The sequence below is a fragment of the Camellia sinensis genome, chromosome 15 (assembly GCF_055761805.1).
Source record: "Camellia sinensis isolate YWXY chromosome 15, ASM5576180v1, whole genome shotgun sequence".
NCBI classification, from domain to species: domain Eukaryota; kingdom Viridiplantae; phylum Streptophyta; class Magnoliopsida; order Ericales; family Theaceae; genus Camellia; species Camellia sinensis.
The window spans coordinates 95,184,489-95,201,746 of record NC_138975.1 but is presented as its reverse complement, the minus strand read 5'-3'; the positions used below and the strand labels follow the sequence as shown (position 1 = coordinate 95,201,746).

Sequence of the window (17,258 nt, the reverse complement as noted above, 5' to 3'; positions counted from 1 at the left end):
ATCATACATGCGTAATTGAAATCATCCTAAAGGTTTAATTGCACAGGGATACTTAGTCGAAGAATGTATGACATTTTGCTCAAGGTTAAATTTAAGCACCTACTAGTTAATATATGCAGGTGTTTGGCCCACCTCATTTAAGTCTGGTGACATGTGAGGGGTCATATTGATATCTAAGTGCTTAAATTGCACTCTTTCTAATAGCTTAAGCTTTTAGAGCATCTAGCTGTTAATGACTGTTTTATTCCCTTTTGTAATAGTTGTATCAGTTTCTAAGGGATCTTGTCTTGGTGCCAGAAACACAGAAGCGTTTTGACAAGGCTAGCCTTCTTTACGACCAGGTGATTCTTAAATTGGATACCTTGAATTATTGTAGATCATATATGGAGTTTCGATGGTTAGGGGTGAGTGGGCCAGTTATGGAACCCTTCGGGAAGTTAGGTAGGCACTGAGTTGGAATGAAACTGCCAGATATGGTGGTGGAAAACTTCTAGGTAAGTTTTTGTACTTTGCAGAGAAGTTTTTGTTGGAAATGGTAGAAAAATTCTAGGTAAAACCATAATTTTTTCTCAAGTTTGGTCTATTTTTTAGGTGGACCCCGAGTGTCGATTTACTCGGGTCAAAGTGGTAACGCGTTCTATGCCGCGTTGTGATTCACGTGGTATATTTGGTTGCTTAAAAACATTACCGAGTGAATGGGAAATTGAAGCCAAAGTGTGCTCCATGGAAATGGAGTTTTGGTGGAAATTCCTTAAGGTTGTAATTTGGCTTGTCCCACATTGATTTGGTGGGAAGTTTTGAAAGGGTTTATAAGGCTTGGGTGAGATACTTGGGGTGTGCCCCAAGGGGTACCCAAGTGTTTTAGAGGGAGAGGTTATGGGCAAAATGGGCTAGACCCATTGGACCCAAAAATCACCACGCACGTGCGCTGCCGCCACCATCCGGTCGAGCGGGCTGGGCTTGGGCGCTGGTGTGTGGTTGGGCTTGTTCGGCCCAATACTAATATTTTTGGGCCAAAAACATTTGAATTTAATTTTATTTTTGTTAAAATAAAATCCAGAATTCAAATTAAACTGATTTGAATTTTCTGTATATCCAAATAGGGCCCTTCCCGTTTTCAAACAGAAATAAACTAGTTTGGAATTAGTGCACACCCAAATAGGGCCCTTCCCGTTTTTTGCTATCTGTTTGAATTATTAACAAATTCAAATCTGTTTGAATTCAAATCCAACAAGTATCATACCTGTTCAATTTAAAACCAAGAGCCACCTTTACATCTATAAATAGGACCACCCTCATTTGATGTTATTGATTCAGAAATTTCGTATTTCACCTCTGCTTATTCTATTCTTCATTTTGTTGCATTTTATTTCAGAAAGAAAGAGTGTAAACACTTAGTGTGTTCGTAAGGCAAACAATTTGTAGTGCTGCTATTGTTTGTGGTAGATCATTTCATCCTGGGAGATAGACGTCCAAATTCTGAAAGCACCGTGGAGAGGACGAATCTATCTTAAGGACACAGTGTCAAACACTGGACTTGATCAGAAAATAATTCGAACAAATTAAATCAAGTAAGTTATTTAATTTATTTTCAGTGTTATTTTTATTTATTAAATCAGATTTAAATTTTGTTTTTGTAACAAAATAAAATTTGTTATTTATTTATTTATTTATTATTTTGAGTTTGATTTTTGTAATCAAACAAATTCTCTCATTTTCTTTATTTCTTTAAATTCTAATTGTTGTTGTGTACACAATAGAATTAAATCTTTTAAATACAGTGAAGATTGTTCAACAGTTTTGTAAATTGTATGTTGATAAATTAGATTGACAAATGTAATTTTTGAATTTGTGCTTAGTTATCAAGTACATTGCATAATGCAGGCTCGTGAGAAGTTTTTGTCTCTAAGAAAAGGGACAAAGAATGACATAGCTACAGTTTTAGAGGAGGTATTATTGTTGAATACTGTACCTAAAATGATGTCTAACTTATTCAAATACATATAATGCTCAATTATTGTAGTGGACATCTTTCGTTCTTTAAATTGTAATATATTTTGGAAATATTCCAGGAGCTTCATAATACAAGGTCTGGTTTTGAGCAAGCGCACTTTACTTTGGTAGGTAATTTTTAACCAGTAGGCGCTTAGATTATTCGTCTCAACTGCTCATTCTGAATCTGATCTGCGCAAGGCCTCTGAATCATTGAAGAGAGTTGCAACAGCGGTTTTGGCATCTCATGACTGAATTGAAGAGTGCACATCAGATCTCATTTTATTTTTCCAATGATCTTTCAAACATTTCTTTAATTGCGTCAACAGAAAAACTTGGGAATTTTTGTTTCTTGGTAGATGCTTTTATAGTAATTGTATGTATAATTAGTTTGAATTGCATCTTTTGTGTCGATCTATTTTATAATAACTTTCAACTTACCACTAGGCACTAGTTTAACTTTATTTCATCTTGGAATTGAAATATTTTTACATATTGAGAAGCACGAATTGATCCAGTATTATGTTTGCTTAAATTTAGTCAATATATTGAATATTTTTCAGCTTTATTACAAGTATTGTTTTTAGTTAAATCTCATAGAATTAGCATAATTTCAAAAAAAAAATAAAAAAAAAAATGAAGTTATAACGGCGTTTTCAAATGCCACTATAGTATAGTGCTAACGGTTATATTTTTAAAATAGAAAATAGCTATCACGACGTTTTTAAAACGTCACTAAATACAGCGTGACGTCATTGTACCGTTATGCAGCACATTTAGCGGCATTTTAAAAAAACGCCACCTATACTAATATAGTGACGCTTTTAAAGCGCCATAAAGTTACAACGACGGCCGCATCTTCGGAGCTTGGTACTAGATGTCACAAAAGGAATTAACGGCGTTTTTTTATAGCTATAGCGGTGTTTTTTAAACGCTTCTAAAAGCCTAATTTCCCACAGTGTCTCCTCTGTTGGAGATCAAATCTGGACGGTTCAACCTGTGTTGTAGGTTTATTTTTGGATTTTGTTTTGATAATTTAAACCATTCATATTTTATAATTCGTCGAATACGTTCTCTATGCAAAAAATAAGTCGATCAGATAACGGCAATCACGGGTTCAAATCAGTTTTATATGAACCATTTATTTTCTCACTATCTAATTTTTATACAAAACTAATTCGAACACATGGTTGCCATTATCTGATTGAAATAATTTTTTACGTGAATGATCTACTCGCCGAATTCTAAAATATGAACGGTTCGAATTATCGAAACAGAACCTAAAAGTGGGCTCACAACACAGACTGGACGGTCCAATCTTAATATCCAACTAGTAGCAAACTGCATTCAATATGCAGCTAACTTATCTCCAATTAAAAATCAAGACTAAACCATGCACTCCACGTGGTAAATATATAGATTACATGTTTGTCTTGTAATTTGCATGTAGGACTATATTTTGTTTTCATTAAATTCAATCAAAGCTATCATCATGGCTGTCAATAGCCAATCTTCAACACCAAGAGTAAAAGTATTGCAAATATATATATATATATATATAGTAGGGTGCTTGTGGATCGATTTTTGACAGTTTAATTTGCAGTTTGGACTTGCCCACATGTCTGCGGTTTAGGAAATATTAAACTCGCAACTGCTTGCAGTGCGGGTTGCAGTTTATGCGGATAGGGTTCGCAGATGTGCGAGCAGTTTGTGGATTGAACTTTATTCTTTAAAAATTTATTTTTAAGCTTGTTTTTCTCCATTTTGTAAATATTTATTTTAGACATTTTCCCTCCGTTTCTTAAATATTATTTTAGGTCATAAAATCACATATTTCTAATCTATTAAAAACACATGATAGAACTTCAACCCAACATCTAAACTATCGAAACAAAAATTTAATAACTAAGTTGGCACACAATTGACTCAGTACTGGCCTATGCATGATCATGGGAATAAGATGTATAGTTTAATAAAACTAACAATTTGGGTCCAAGCACTTTGATGCCACATTGCATTGGACCGCCATACAATCACAAAAAATAGAAAACAAATAAATAAATTGATACCCCTCATAAAGCACCCAGAACCCTTGTTAATTGTTGTTTGTGGCCCACATGCTAATCAATAAGAGATTTCAAATCAATATAGGTAACTTAGAAAAAATTTCAGCAAAAGAGTTGACACCCCAAAAAAATTCCCAACAAAGAGTTTTGATACCTAGTCTTTTACAATTCTTAAAAGCCAATTGTTTATAACTTTAGTATGTCAAAAAAAATTGAAAATTGTTCCCATTCTCAAACAAAATCAAAGTCAACATGCAAATTAAAAAAAAAAAAAATTAAAGTAGAAATTTATCCAAAAAAAACTAAATTTTTACACAAAAATCACAGGAATAGTACAAATTAAAAAAGAATCACAAACCCCACAAACAAAATGATAAGGAAATAAATTAATTTCCACCTAATAATTGAAAACCCATAAATAAACTGATGAAGATCGATATTCCACTAATAAAGGTCCATCTTTTGAAAGATCAAACCCTAAAAAAAACCCTAAAATTATCTTTGAAATTGGACGAATCGAATTTCAGAGCGAGGTCGTACGATCTTGATCTGGAATTAATTTGATCGACCGAAGGTGTTATGAAGGTGTCGCGAAGGAGAACTAATTAGATCACCAGCGGTTGCTAGAGAGAAATGTCACGCCCCAATTTTTAATTACTCGAAAACATTACCAAAGCCTGTAATTTAGGTCTTTTTTTTTTTTCCTAACAAACATCCATTACCCTTGAGTAATAGAAATACAATGATACATGTTCTCTCTCTCTCTCTCTCAACGAATACGATAATAATAATGATACATGCCAATCTCCTGCTGAAAAGCTACAAATAAATAAATGCAAATATCAGTATACAACAATTACTTTCTTCACATCCACAACGAGATTACACAAACATACTTATGGACTTCGTAACTCTTCATCTATGAATCCAAATTTTCTTCCTGTAAAAACATAAAACAACAAGGGGTGAGCATGAATGTCCAGTAGGAATCTCATAGTTCTCAATCAATAACTAACACACAGATAGAAATGATCATGCATGCAGGGTGATACCATATAATAGGTGACGTTTTGTATTTTCAAAATATCATACATAGAGTATCTTTTTCTCAAAATCCATTTGAACATTTAAGGAAAACCTTCAACCATCAAAACTATTCATTTTCATTAGAAAACCATAAATCCTTTTCAAAAACATTTATGTTTAAGGAACCACATCATTTTATAATTATTAACTCATTCCAAAATATTTCTCATTTAATTTCTCATTTTTAATATTCCTCTTTTTCTTTCATTCTTCTTTTCTACTCATTATTTTTATTTAGAACTTTATAACTTCAAGTTCAAGTTCCCTCTCTAGTTTACGAACAATTCTCCTATACTCAATTCACACCATTATTCATACTCTCAAATTTCAATTCAAGATAATACAAAATTAATAAACCCTTTTCAATTCAATCTCTCATTTATTTACAGAACAACACTTATAATTTACTTTTATTGTCATAACTACTTCATTAAGTTTACCATCACCAGTCCATAATCCTCATACCCATTTTTGGTTTCCATTCTTTACAAATAATGTCTATGCACATTTCCTCTTTAAACCAAATTACACATCAATACACAATTTCAGAAATTCATCACAAGTTACAAATAACATCATCAACTCAACACACTTCCCAACACATAACTCAACACAATCCACCTTTTGCCGACTTACTACGGCGGGACAGCGGACACCCAATCCATAACACTTTCCACCTTTCGCTGGCTACTATACGGCGGGAAGTGAACTCCCAAAAACCATTTTCTCAAAAGACATATTCTTCCAAAAACCATATTTTTCCAAAACCCATTTTTCAACTTTTTAAAACAATCCCCCACAGTTGTCGGCTACTATACGGCGGGATGTAGGCACCCAAAATATTTTCGAAAACTATCCATTTTTTCACTTTTGTTGCCTACAATACGGAAAGACTATGTAGACACCCAAAAATCATTTTTCCACTTTCGCCGGCTACTATACGGAGGGATTGTGTGGACACCCAAAAATATTTTTCCACATTCGTCCAGCGATAAGCCTAGACAGGACAATTGGGCACCTTTAATCCAAAATCACCCCCACATTTGCCGGCTACTATACGGCGGGACGTGGGCCCCCAAAACCTTTTTCTTCAATTTTTAAAACCATCCCCCACATTTACTGGCTATTATACAGACGGTCGTAGGCACCGAAAAACCATTTTTCAACTCCCCGCGCGGGTACCAACTCAACACCACCCAACACAACTCAAACTCCACACACCCAACACAACTTAACCCACACTCAATACAACCCAACACAACACAACTCAAGCTCAACTCACCATGATTCAACACAATTGAACATAATCAACACAATTTAACATAATCACCACAATTCAACATAATCAACACTATTCAACATGATTCAACTCAACACCACTAAATGTAATTCAACATAATTCAAGGTGAACTCTTAAATTTTCATTTCATCATTTCATCCCAAGGCTCATGTCATCCATATCATTAACAAATCCTTTTCCCCCAAATTTCATTTCATATTATAGGATGATTTACAATGTCCATAATAAAGGTTCAATCGCTAATTTTTAACATAATTTTCAAGCATTTCCAAAATTCAATTAAACTTGTATATATACAATTCAATACCTCAATTTCATGATTCCACTCTCACTTTGGGCAAAATCATTAATTATCATCAAGAATCAACTTAGGGTTTTCAAGAGAAATCAAGAATTTCAAGAAAAATTGAAACTTTTCACACCACTACTTTTAATTCCAATTTTTCCCTTGATTATACAACTAAGGTTCATAATCCCCAAGCTTAACCCAACAATTGAACCCCAACATTTCAAACCCTAAACCCCCAAATTCCATGATATAACACTATATGATCAAAAATGGAGATTTGGTATTTATATAATCAAAATATCACAAATCTATCTATAAATGCAAGTATTGATGAAGAACTAGGATCCCTACCTCAAGATTGGAAGCTAAGGGTGAAGACCCATCTTCAAACTTCAATGAAATAACAAAATAACCGGTCAAAGTCTTGATCCTTGCTTGTTCTTCAACCTTGATGCAAGATCCATGGTGGCATTGTTGGTAAAAATGGACGAAATCAAAGTTTTGGGGGCTAGGTTTTCGGACATGGAGGAGGGGAGAGGAAGAAAGGATGAAAAAAGTAAAGTTTTTGGGCCAAAATGTCACTTTATAATGTCTGTTAGCGATCTGGTCGCTCGAGTGAAGGAAGCTTGGCTCTAGTGTGGAAAAGAAGCTCTCAGGTTTTCTGAAAACGCACTCTTCGCTCAAGTGAAGAAAGTCTCCCTCGAGTGAGCATGCTTCCAACACAGAAACTAAAAATTTGAACAGGTGTAACTTTCTCGTCCGGACTCCATTTTGGGTCGTTCTTGTGTCCAAATTGAAGCCCCAGAAACAAGCTTTCCAATGGTTCTAACCTCATATTCAAATTCAAAGTGTGGAAGAAGAAAAGGGAAAAAGAGTGAAGGTTGGTCAAAACCTCAAACTCAAACTTGGGGCTTTTTATCTAGCTTACATAAATACCTTGTTAAGGCTTCAATCAAGGTTCCAAACATCACCCAAGGGTCCTCAATTATAATATTTAAAGTTCACTTACCAACCCATCAATATCAAGAGTCCAACAACCATACAAGTTTTAAGGTGACGGGCACTACTTTACCTCAATCCAATTGTGAATTAAAATCTGAGTCCTTATAAGAAAGATGAAAGAACGGGAGAGAGTGAAAGCGGCTGCTGTTGAGAGAGGAGATAAGAGAAGAAGAGAGTTTAGGAAAAAAATATCTACTAATCTAATATGGAATATCAACGATCTAGAATTTAAACAAAATAAAATAAAAAAATGTAAGTGCGGGCGGGTGTGTGCAACTATTGTGGAACTCGCACCCCACCCAGAACCTGCAACATATCAATATTGTGAACCGCATTTGACCCTACTGCATGCCCGAAACCGCCCACAATACGCGGGTCGAATCGGGTTGTGCAATTTTCACTATTTGGATGACCCTATGCCCAATCCTAAAAAATAGCATCACTCCTAATGTGTTGATATGCAAATCTCGTTAAATAATTATTTAGTATTTTAAAATAAACTAGTGGAGGTGCACATGCGTTGCACATGGTATTTTATTTTATTTTATTTTTTATTATTATTAGCTTTTGTAATAGTTTTTATCTTTTTGTGATTTACGTTTTTATAATAGTTGTTGTGGGGACATATTTTAGGGTTATCCACGTGGCTGAGGTTATTAATCATGGTACCACGTAGATGGACCAAGTTGTCAAGATATGATGCGATCATATCGGAGTCTGAGACATTCGAATAGAAGACAAGAGTTCCAGATGGTTTCAGGCTCTTTGTTTGGATAGAGATGCGACTCTAAGGGGAGTTCATCTAAATAAGCAAAGTCTTGGATGAGAGATATCCTTGTAGGGGATAGTATCCTATGAAGTAAGACTTCTACGGGATGAAGGCACTGCTGGGTATAAAAGTAAGGCACACTCGTGGGTCTAAGGTATGTTTTACTTTGTGAGTACTGTGATTGAGTTATTATATTTGAGAGATAAGTTGACTGACTTAATTGTTGGAGTGTCCCCGGATGGATGGGCCATCAGTGTTTGTTGAGTGTGCAGATGTTAGGCTTCTCTATTCTTTTGTGTGCTCTACGGCTAAGTTTCTAGGATCTTGGCAAATAGATCTAGTTTGGTTGTGAGGTCAAAATTCAACACCCATAATTTGGCACCATCTGTGGAAACTTAGTGAGAATAGATGGACAACATCGGGCAGAAAGTATGAGTCAGAGACGATATGCATAATTAGGAAGAGGAGCAATGTGAGTCTTGTTGGAAGAGGAGAGAATGACACTGAGAAAGAATAGGAGGAGAACCTAAAAATGAACAATGCCACCGACGGCTAGAATCCCAGAGCGGAGAGCGACCCGAGGGGATTTTGGCCCGAAGAGGGGCAACGAGAGGGCATAGAATCAAGGGCATTCGAGGTCTTTTCCTGGTCATCAGGGTACACAGGAACTTGATTGTATCCAGAATAGCCATCAAGAAAACAATAGTAGCTTTGACCTGCTAATCGCTCTAGGATCTGATCATTAAAAGGCAATGGGAAGTGATCCTTTCTAGTCATGGAATTGAGCCTATGATAATCAACGCACACACGCCACTCATTGGAGGTGCGTGTGGGGACTAGCTCACCCTTCTTGTTTTCAACCACAGTGATACTTGATTTATTGGGCACCATTTGCGTAGGACTAACCCATTTGCTATCAGAGATAGAGTATATGATACCCGCATCTATCAACTTGACTACCTCTTTCATGTTCAGATTCAACCTCTATTGTGACTCACGAGAAGGCTTAGCGTTCTCCTTAAAATGAACACGATGCATGCAAACGGAGGGATCAATGCCCTCAAATTAGCCACCGACCAACCTATGGCATGCTTGTGTGCCTGAAGGATACTAAGAAGCTGAATTTTCTACATGGTAGTTAAGTCTAACGCAATGATAACAGGTAAGATATCCTCAGACCCTAAAAAAACATACTTGATGTAGACACCCCATTTTTGACCACCCTAAGACTTGGGCACCACTAATTTGATCACCCAATGATGAATTTACACGCTTGTCCAAATGCTCGATTTCCTTAGCAGGAAACCTCAGTTTTGAGCCTCAGAAACCTACACACTTGTGCCTTGTTTTTGGACCAAAAAAAGTAGTTTTTCAAGCCTAACCATCCGGGGGCCTGCAGGCCAACTGGTGGCCTGCCGACCACTATTAGTGTACGGCCGCCCTCTTTTAGTGGCCGGCAGTCAAAAACTATATCTTTTTGCCACCTGTGCCAGTTGTCTCCACAGATGCACGCACTGCACCAGCTATGTTTGTTTTGATATTTTCGAGATAGTCTCATATATTTCTATATATAGATGACTCTCTCTCAAAAATTAGGTTAGAAAAATTTGTGGAGCAAAGTCTTGGAAAATATTTCTCTCTCTACATTTCTCTCTCTCTCTCTCTCTCTCTCTCTCTCTCTCTCTCTTGCAACTTCTATGCCCTTTGCCTAGACACTCTAAACCAAACTTTGAGGGTCCTTTGCTGAGGTCATTGAGCTTGCATTTTAGCTCTTGAGGGTGTGGAATTGGCGGTTTATAATTCAAAAGGGTTACTCCTCTTCAAGAGGTATAATTCCTATCTTCTTTCCTCTATTTATTCACTATCTTTTCTTACTATTTTGAGGCCATTTTTCACCTGTATTTGTGGGCTGAAACTTGTGGTGTAAAGCCATTAAGGGTAGAGGAGTGGACCACCCCTCTTTGAACCTTGTCTTCTAGGCTTTTTTACCATTGTGTTTCCCACATTTTCATTATCTTTTTCTGAGCTTTTTACCACTGATTTTTAGAGGTTTTTTTAGAGGCTAAAATGTGGTTTTGAAGTCCCAAAAATGGAGGGGTTAGCCTCCCCTCCTTTGGTTTGTTTACTGGCTTAATTGCTCCATTATTTTAGCTTGCTTTTGTAAATGTTTTTACCTTAATTTCAGTGTTGTTTTAGCCTATTTTAGGACTGTTTTAAGTTGTTCATGTCATTTATGCTTTGTATTGCATGCCTGTAATGTAACGGTCCTCCATAGGTTTGGTGTTTTAGGCATTAGACACCAACCTATTTGAGTTGATAGCATTTATTTCAAGCTTTCCATACTTGTGTTCATCTCTAATCATCTCTATACTTCTCTCATTTCTTAGCTTCTTCTTTGCTTTGAGAGTCGTTTCAAACTGATTGTTTGTTTAAACTTGAGATAGAGATTGTTGTGCTTAATGGTTTAACCTCTTTGGAGGTTCATTACCAACGGCATGACATCTCCCTCATGCCCAAAACAACCCTTTGTTTGACACTTATTTCCATTAGTGGACTTAATCTTCATTATTGGACTAAAAGGCTTAAGGAATGGAAAGGTAATTAAAAGAGGTATTAAAATTGAAATAAAATGGAGCAAGATAATAAAATGTTTTGGGTTCAATCGGACGTTAATTGAACCCACTGAGTCTTGAGTCATTTCGTACTTGTTAGTGATGAAAATGGTTCAAGAGTCAATGTCAACCATTTCCCTTGATCAATATCATGATAGAGAGGAGGTTCGTGGGTCTTTCATTGTGCATTTATTGAGATTGTATCCCTTGGTTCATAAGTCATCACGTAACGAATTTTCGTCAATTGATGGCTTGCGAATCAAGCCTACCCCTTATTTGAGCTATTTGGTGATAAGAAGAGACAGGGTGGACAGACATTCCCTAAAAATGCTCTGTTTGTGCTCGGCTTGTTATCTGTTGCAGCAAGGCAATACCACAAATTAGTGGCCGGCCGGCCACTTTTTTTGTACAGCCGTCCACCACTTCTGGCCAACTAGCCACCTTTTTCAGCCAGGCAGTGTCCATTTTTCCTATAGAACAGAGCAGAGGATGGAGTGAAAACAGTGCAATTTTTTTACTACAAAACAAAAGCACTTTGGCAGCCAAACAGATGCCATTTTCGAGTGAAAAATCCACATTCATGCATGAACAATTCTTTATTCCTTGTGGCTCGTTAATTTATGTTTAATAGTAGTATGTTGTAATTCCTCTGAACTTGTAATACCTTAGTTAATTAATTTTGTGTTGTAATTAATTAGTTAGCTCAATTCTAATTTGTAATAATTAGTTAGTGTAGTTAATTTTTTTCACTTGGTTTGTAATAGTTAGTTAATTCATAGTAATTAGCTAAGACATTTATTCGGACCCTCTTATGTGAGAGCAAAATGTAATAATGTGTATGTCTTATCCCCATTTCTTTCTCCATTTTATTTACTTGCTTATGATGGATAATATAAAACATCATGTTTCTTTTAGCATTTTTCATAATTTGCATCCATTTGTCTCGCATACATAATGTTCGATTCATCATTCTTACACCATTGTCATTTATTACTTTCTTGAATACGTGCTTCACCGCATGCTATTAAAGTGATTCACATGACATATTAGGAAACCATACCTACTAGCTGCATTTTTGCATGTGTTACATTAGCCATCTTGTATCGTTAGGATCCTGCATTTTTTCTATCTCTTTTGTTTCCTTTGGCTTGCCTTGGAGTACGAGGTGTGCATTTATTGCTTTAGCATATCGCATACGTGTGATTGTTGCCACGTCAAGCATGAATACCATGAGGCTAAGTGCTTAATTGATATAACTATTTGAATGCCTGTGGATGAAGGCTAATTGCTTAAATTGGGATAATTTGCTTAATTTACATATGAGATCACTTTTTCAAGTAGTATGTATTCAAACAATTTTCAAACAAACATGAAATCAAAGTGTTCCAATTTTTGCAAATTACTCTATACATGTGTGCATCACATAGTAATGCTAGCCTAAATTATCGAAACAAGAGCATATAATGTAAATAAGAATCACATCATGATTAGTAGAGGCCGATCTTTGATTAGGTGAGTGGGGTGCTCAATTCATAACCTTCCCCACTTGTACCTAAGTTTCGAGCCGAGACACTTTGGTGATGATGAATAAGTGGCCTTTGTCACGAGTCTCGGGTTTCTTACATTTCCCAAAAATATTTAGGTGGCGACTCTATATCTAGCAAAATAGTCCATTTTTGGCATTTTGATTCAAAATTAATTTTTCAAAAGATTTGTCGGATTTGGACTTATTTGTGTTTATCTATTTCACATTGCACTTCTGAAATCAGATTCAAAACCATGGGAGTCTGAACTCTAGGTCTATCGCATCCAAAAGGAGCACGAAAAGCGAGCTACACTTGAGTATAGCCAGAAGCAGTTTTAACTCAAGTTTGGGTAGCTTTTCAATGGATGAACGGGCCAGTGTGCTAGAAAGGGTAGGAAAGGGTTCGAATCCCATTCAATGTGGTGGGTAATCGAAAGGTGGAGCGGAGTCAAATAAAGCATTGATCTCCTCAATTGAGTGATCAATGTCAAAGCCCTGAAAACCAAAGTGAGCAAGACATGTCTTTAGAGGATCTTCAACAAGGACGGAAAGTAAGGCACCCTTGACTAACTCATCGACAATGTCGACCATGAAACACTTATCTCCATGTAAAGGATGATAGGAAGCACTAAAGATATTAAGCTTGACTTGCATGTTCCCAAACAGCACCTGCTTAACCCCCGTCTGATAATTAATGGTTACATTGGTCGTGGCCAAGAAAGGTTGACTAAGGATGACAGGGATCTTCCTCTTTAGAGTAACTAGGAGTTTCATGTCAAGGACAAGGAAATCGATAGAAAAATAGAATTTGTCGACATTGACAAGGATATCCTCAATTATGCCTTGTGGCACCTTGAGGGAACGATCGGCTAACTGAAGAGTGACCGTCATCGATTTTAACTCCCCCAACCCAAACTCCTCATAAATAGAATATGGAAGAAGGCTCACACTAGAACCTAAGTTAATGAGGGCTTTATATATGAAATGATCACCAATAGTGCAAGAGATAGTGGAGGCACCAGGGTCCTTAAGCTTTAGGCAGTGTCTTGTGTAACAAGATGGAGCTGACTTGCTCAATAAGAAGGACCTTTTCAGATACATGGGTTTTGACTTTGCATTTTTTGGTGCAACGGTCCTTCAAAAACTTAGCATATGAGGGCACTTGTTTGATGGCCTCCAACAAATGGAGGTTAATTTTGACTTGCTTAAAGATTTCCATCATTGCCTCCGTAGATGCCCCATTTTTCCCGAAAGGTGAGGGCAACGCTAAGCATTGTAAGAAAAGAGACTTAGGCACAAATGGTGTTAGTGACTCACTCAAATATGGGAAGGGTGGATCATCCCTCTTTGTTGTGCGACTATCCTCACTCTTAACTCTCAACACAGGTTACCACGCTTTCCTTTACTTCATTGGTCACCTCAAGGCGAGTATCTATCTCTCGCTCATTTCTAAGAGTTATCACAGCCTGAACTTGCTTGTGGTATGGACCACTCACATTGGAACTCTCAACCCCGTACTGGCCCTTAGGATTAGTTATCGCTTGGCTAGGTAACTTACCATTCCCTCCCGTGTAAGTGTATTATCTAATTGGCCAAGTTGGGTCTCAAGCTTGAAGATGGACTGTAAGTGCGAGTGAACCAATTGAGGCACCCCCTAAAGTGATTGGAGAACTTGCAGGACCTTCTCCTCAAAAGCGGACTATCGGGAAGGTAAGGGAGGTGGTTGTTAGTAAGATGGTTGTTGTGGAAGTGGGTGTTAAGGAGGTGGGTTAGCAAAATTATTGAAATTCTGCCTAGGTAGTGGTGGTAGTGGGGCAAAAGAATTGCCCTGAGGTGGTGGTTGCCAAAAGAAATTAGGATGATTGCGCTACCCCAAGTTATAGGTATTGGAATATTGATCATTACCTGGTTTGGTAAATCCTTGAGTCGCAACAACATGTTCTTCAACTAACTCAAGGAACTGTGAAGCCATGGGACATTCAGTAACATAATGAGTGGTGTGAGAACAAATAAGGCACGCCTCCTGATATTGAGGTTGTGAGGGTTGCGCAAAAAATTGCCCTACTGAGAGAAGTTGGTGAAGTTTACAAGATAGGGTGGCTACTTGTTCAGAGACATCAACAGCATGCCCAACTTCATAGACACCCCCCTCGCTTTGGGGTACTAAAAGAGGGTTGTCTCTCGAATCTAAAGGTAGATGCATATTAGAGAATTCTCAAAAAGATTTGTAATTAAGGTCCATGCTTCACGTCATTCTTAGTCATGAATGTCCCACCACAAGAGGCATCTATTGTTTGGCAATTGCGATCAGTTAAAACGTCATAGAAAGTCTGGGCTAATTGTTACTTGGGTACTTAGTGATAGGGACATTGCCTAAGTAAATCTTTAAATCGTTCCCAAGTCTCATGAAATTGCTCACCATTAAGCTAGGAAAAATTAGTGATGGTTCACCTAATCTAATTAGTTTTATCTATGGGAAAGTACTTCTCCGAAAATTTATGTTGAAGTTGGGCCTAAGTCGTGATGGAATTTGGCTCTAAAGAATTCAACCAATGTTTGGTCATATCCTTGAGTGAAAAAGGGAATAATCTTAACCTTAGGGCCTTATCTGTGAATTATTGGAGTTTCACAGTGGAACAGATCTCCAAAAACTCATCTAAATGGCAGTATAGGTCATCATAACCAAGGCCGTGAAAAGATGGGAGCATTTGAATGGTGCTAGGCTTGATTTCATTATGGGCTGCTGTAATGATTGGTGGCCTAATACAACATGGTGAAGCATATGCTGTGGAAGTGAAGTGTTCACTTAATTGTACGGTCTGAGCATGATTCTCTATTGGATCCATGAGTAAAGCAAGGTCGATTATTCTATTAGACTCGGAAGTTTGTTAGAGAGTTTGAAGTGTGTGCTCAATCTCAAGGTCAAGTGGAGCTAATAAGGAAGACAAGACCAACGCCCAAACACAAACTGTCACTAGATAACTTACAGTGGTAGCCAATATATTACAAACAGTTATTAGAAAAACTCACATATCTATAACGACAATGCTTTACTTATCAGCTGGTTAACACAAGGGTGCGCAAGTAGTCGAGATTAGCTTGTTGATTTAGCAGAGCGGATTACTTTTTGTAATTTTTTTTTTTATTTTTAAGCACTTGTGGGTTGTACACTATCCGTGTAGACAAGCGAAACCCTACACAAGTAAACACCAGCAAGAGAGAATAGTAAACCAAGAATTAAATCCTAAATTATAAATAAAAATAAAAATCACTATTGAATTAAACAACCATGCCAAAGTCCCCAGCAACGACGCCAAAAATTGATCAGTCGTTTTTCAATCAAAAATAAAGAACGAAACAAAACACTAATTCAGCAGAACAGTGGATTGTCCAAAAATTCATCGATTGTTCTTCTATAAAAAAATAAAGAACTAAGCAAAACACTAATTTAGTAGAACAATGGGTTGTTTAGGTATCATACCATGAGGACCTTGAGATGATTGTATGAACTCAATTGGTAATTTTTAATTTAATTTGAAGAAGAGATGAGGATTGATTTTTACTAATGAGAATTTAATTAAAACTAAAGTAATTAACAAAGAGAGATGTCTGAATATGGAGAGAGACTTAGGGTTCATTTGGTTTAGTTTTAGAATTATGATTTGAGCGTGGAGTTGTGTTTTGAGTTTTGAGTTTTAAGTTTTTTAATCATGATCTGAAAAGATTTGCTTAGTTATGAGTTTTGAAAATAGTTTTGGGATTATTTGTAATTTTTTTCAATTTTTTTTTATTGATTGATGTATAGAATGTGAGAGAATGTGAAAGGAGAGAGGAGAGATAAGAGACAAAAAGTATTTGATTGATTAATTAATAATAATAAAATAAATTAAAAAAAGAAGAGAGGGGTTTTGAAATTAATTTTGAGTTGTATTTTAAAAATATGTTTGGTTAACATGTTGTATCCAAATCATGATTTAAAACTAGAGTTGAATTTTGAAAAGTAAACCAAACGCTACCTTAGGATTTCGAATCCACCACTAATCACATATCATGTAATTAAAATATTCAATTCTAGTAAATCAATGGCTCAGATAATAATGATGTATTGTGGCTACAAGCCATGATATCATTGTCGCAAAGATGAGTATATTCAACACGCAGGAACAAATTATCTTCGATCGGCATGAATCGTCCACATCCACACTAACTATGATTGCGGCACTACTTGTCCCCCCAAAACATGACTCATCTCACACTTTGTACATACAAAAAGTAAATCTGTTATATGATTATGCATTCTCAATCACATAAATTGAATGAAAAGATTGTTTGAATAAAAGATCTAAAAACGATCATACAATGATTATCCAATACCAAAGAAAAACTAGAATTAAAATACAAAATTACAGGATACTTTATTAGAGTTTCATCTTAATCCTAAGAAGACATCTTAGCCACTCATGGAGAGATTGAATACTTCGAATATTGAAGAGAACACCATGGATTGATGATTGTTCTCCTTCTCTAGCTTCTAGCCGTTGTCTCTAGGGTTTTGGATCCCAAAACAAGTGCGCAAAACCTCTTTTTATCACCTCCAGTCAATCCTGAGTCAAAAAC

General features: G+C 36.4%; 1 non-coding gene across 1 annotated transcript; it reads left to right on the top strand.

The window, feature by feature from the left end:
- The first annotated feature begins 14,993 nt into the window (after positions 1 to 14,993).
- On the top strand, positions 14,994 to 15,099 carry LOC114307067 (small nucleolar RNA R71). Its single transcript, XR_003644925.2, has one exon. It is a non-coding gene; the product is annotated as a small nucleolar RNA R71 (small nucleolar RNA).
- Positions 15,100 to 17,258: the final 2,159 nt, after the last annotated feature.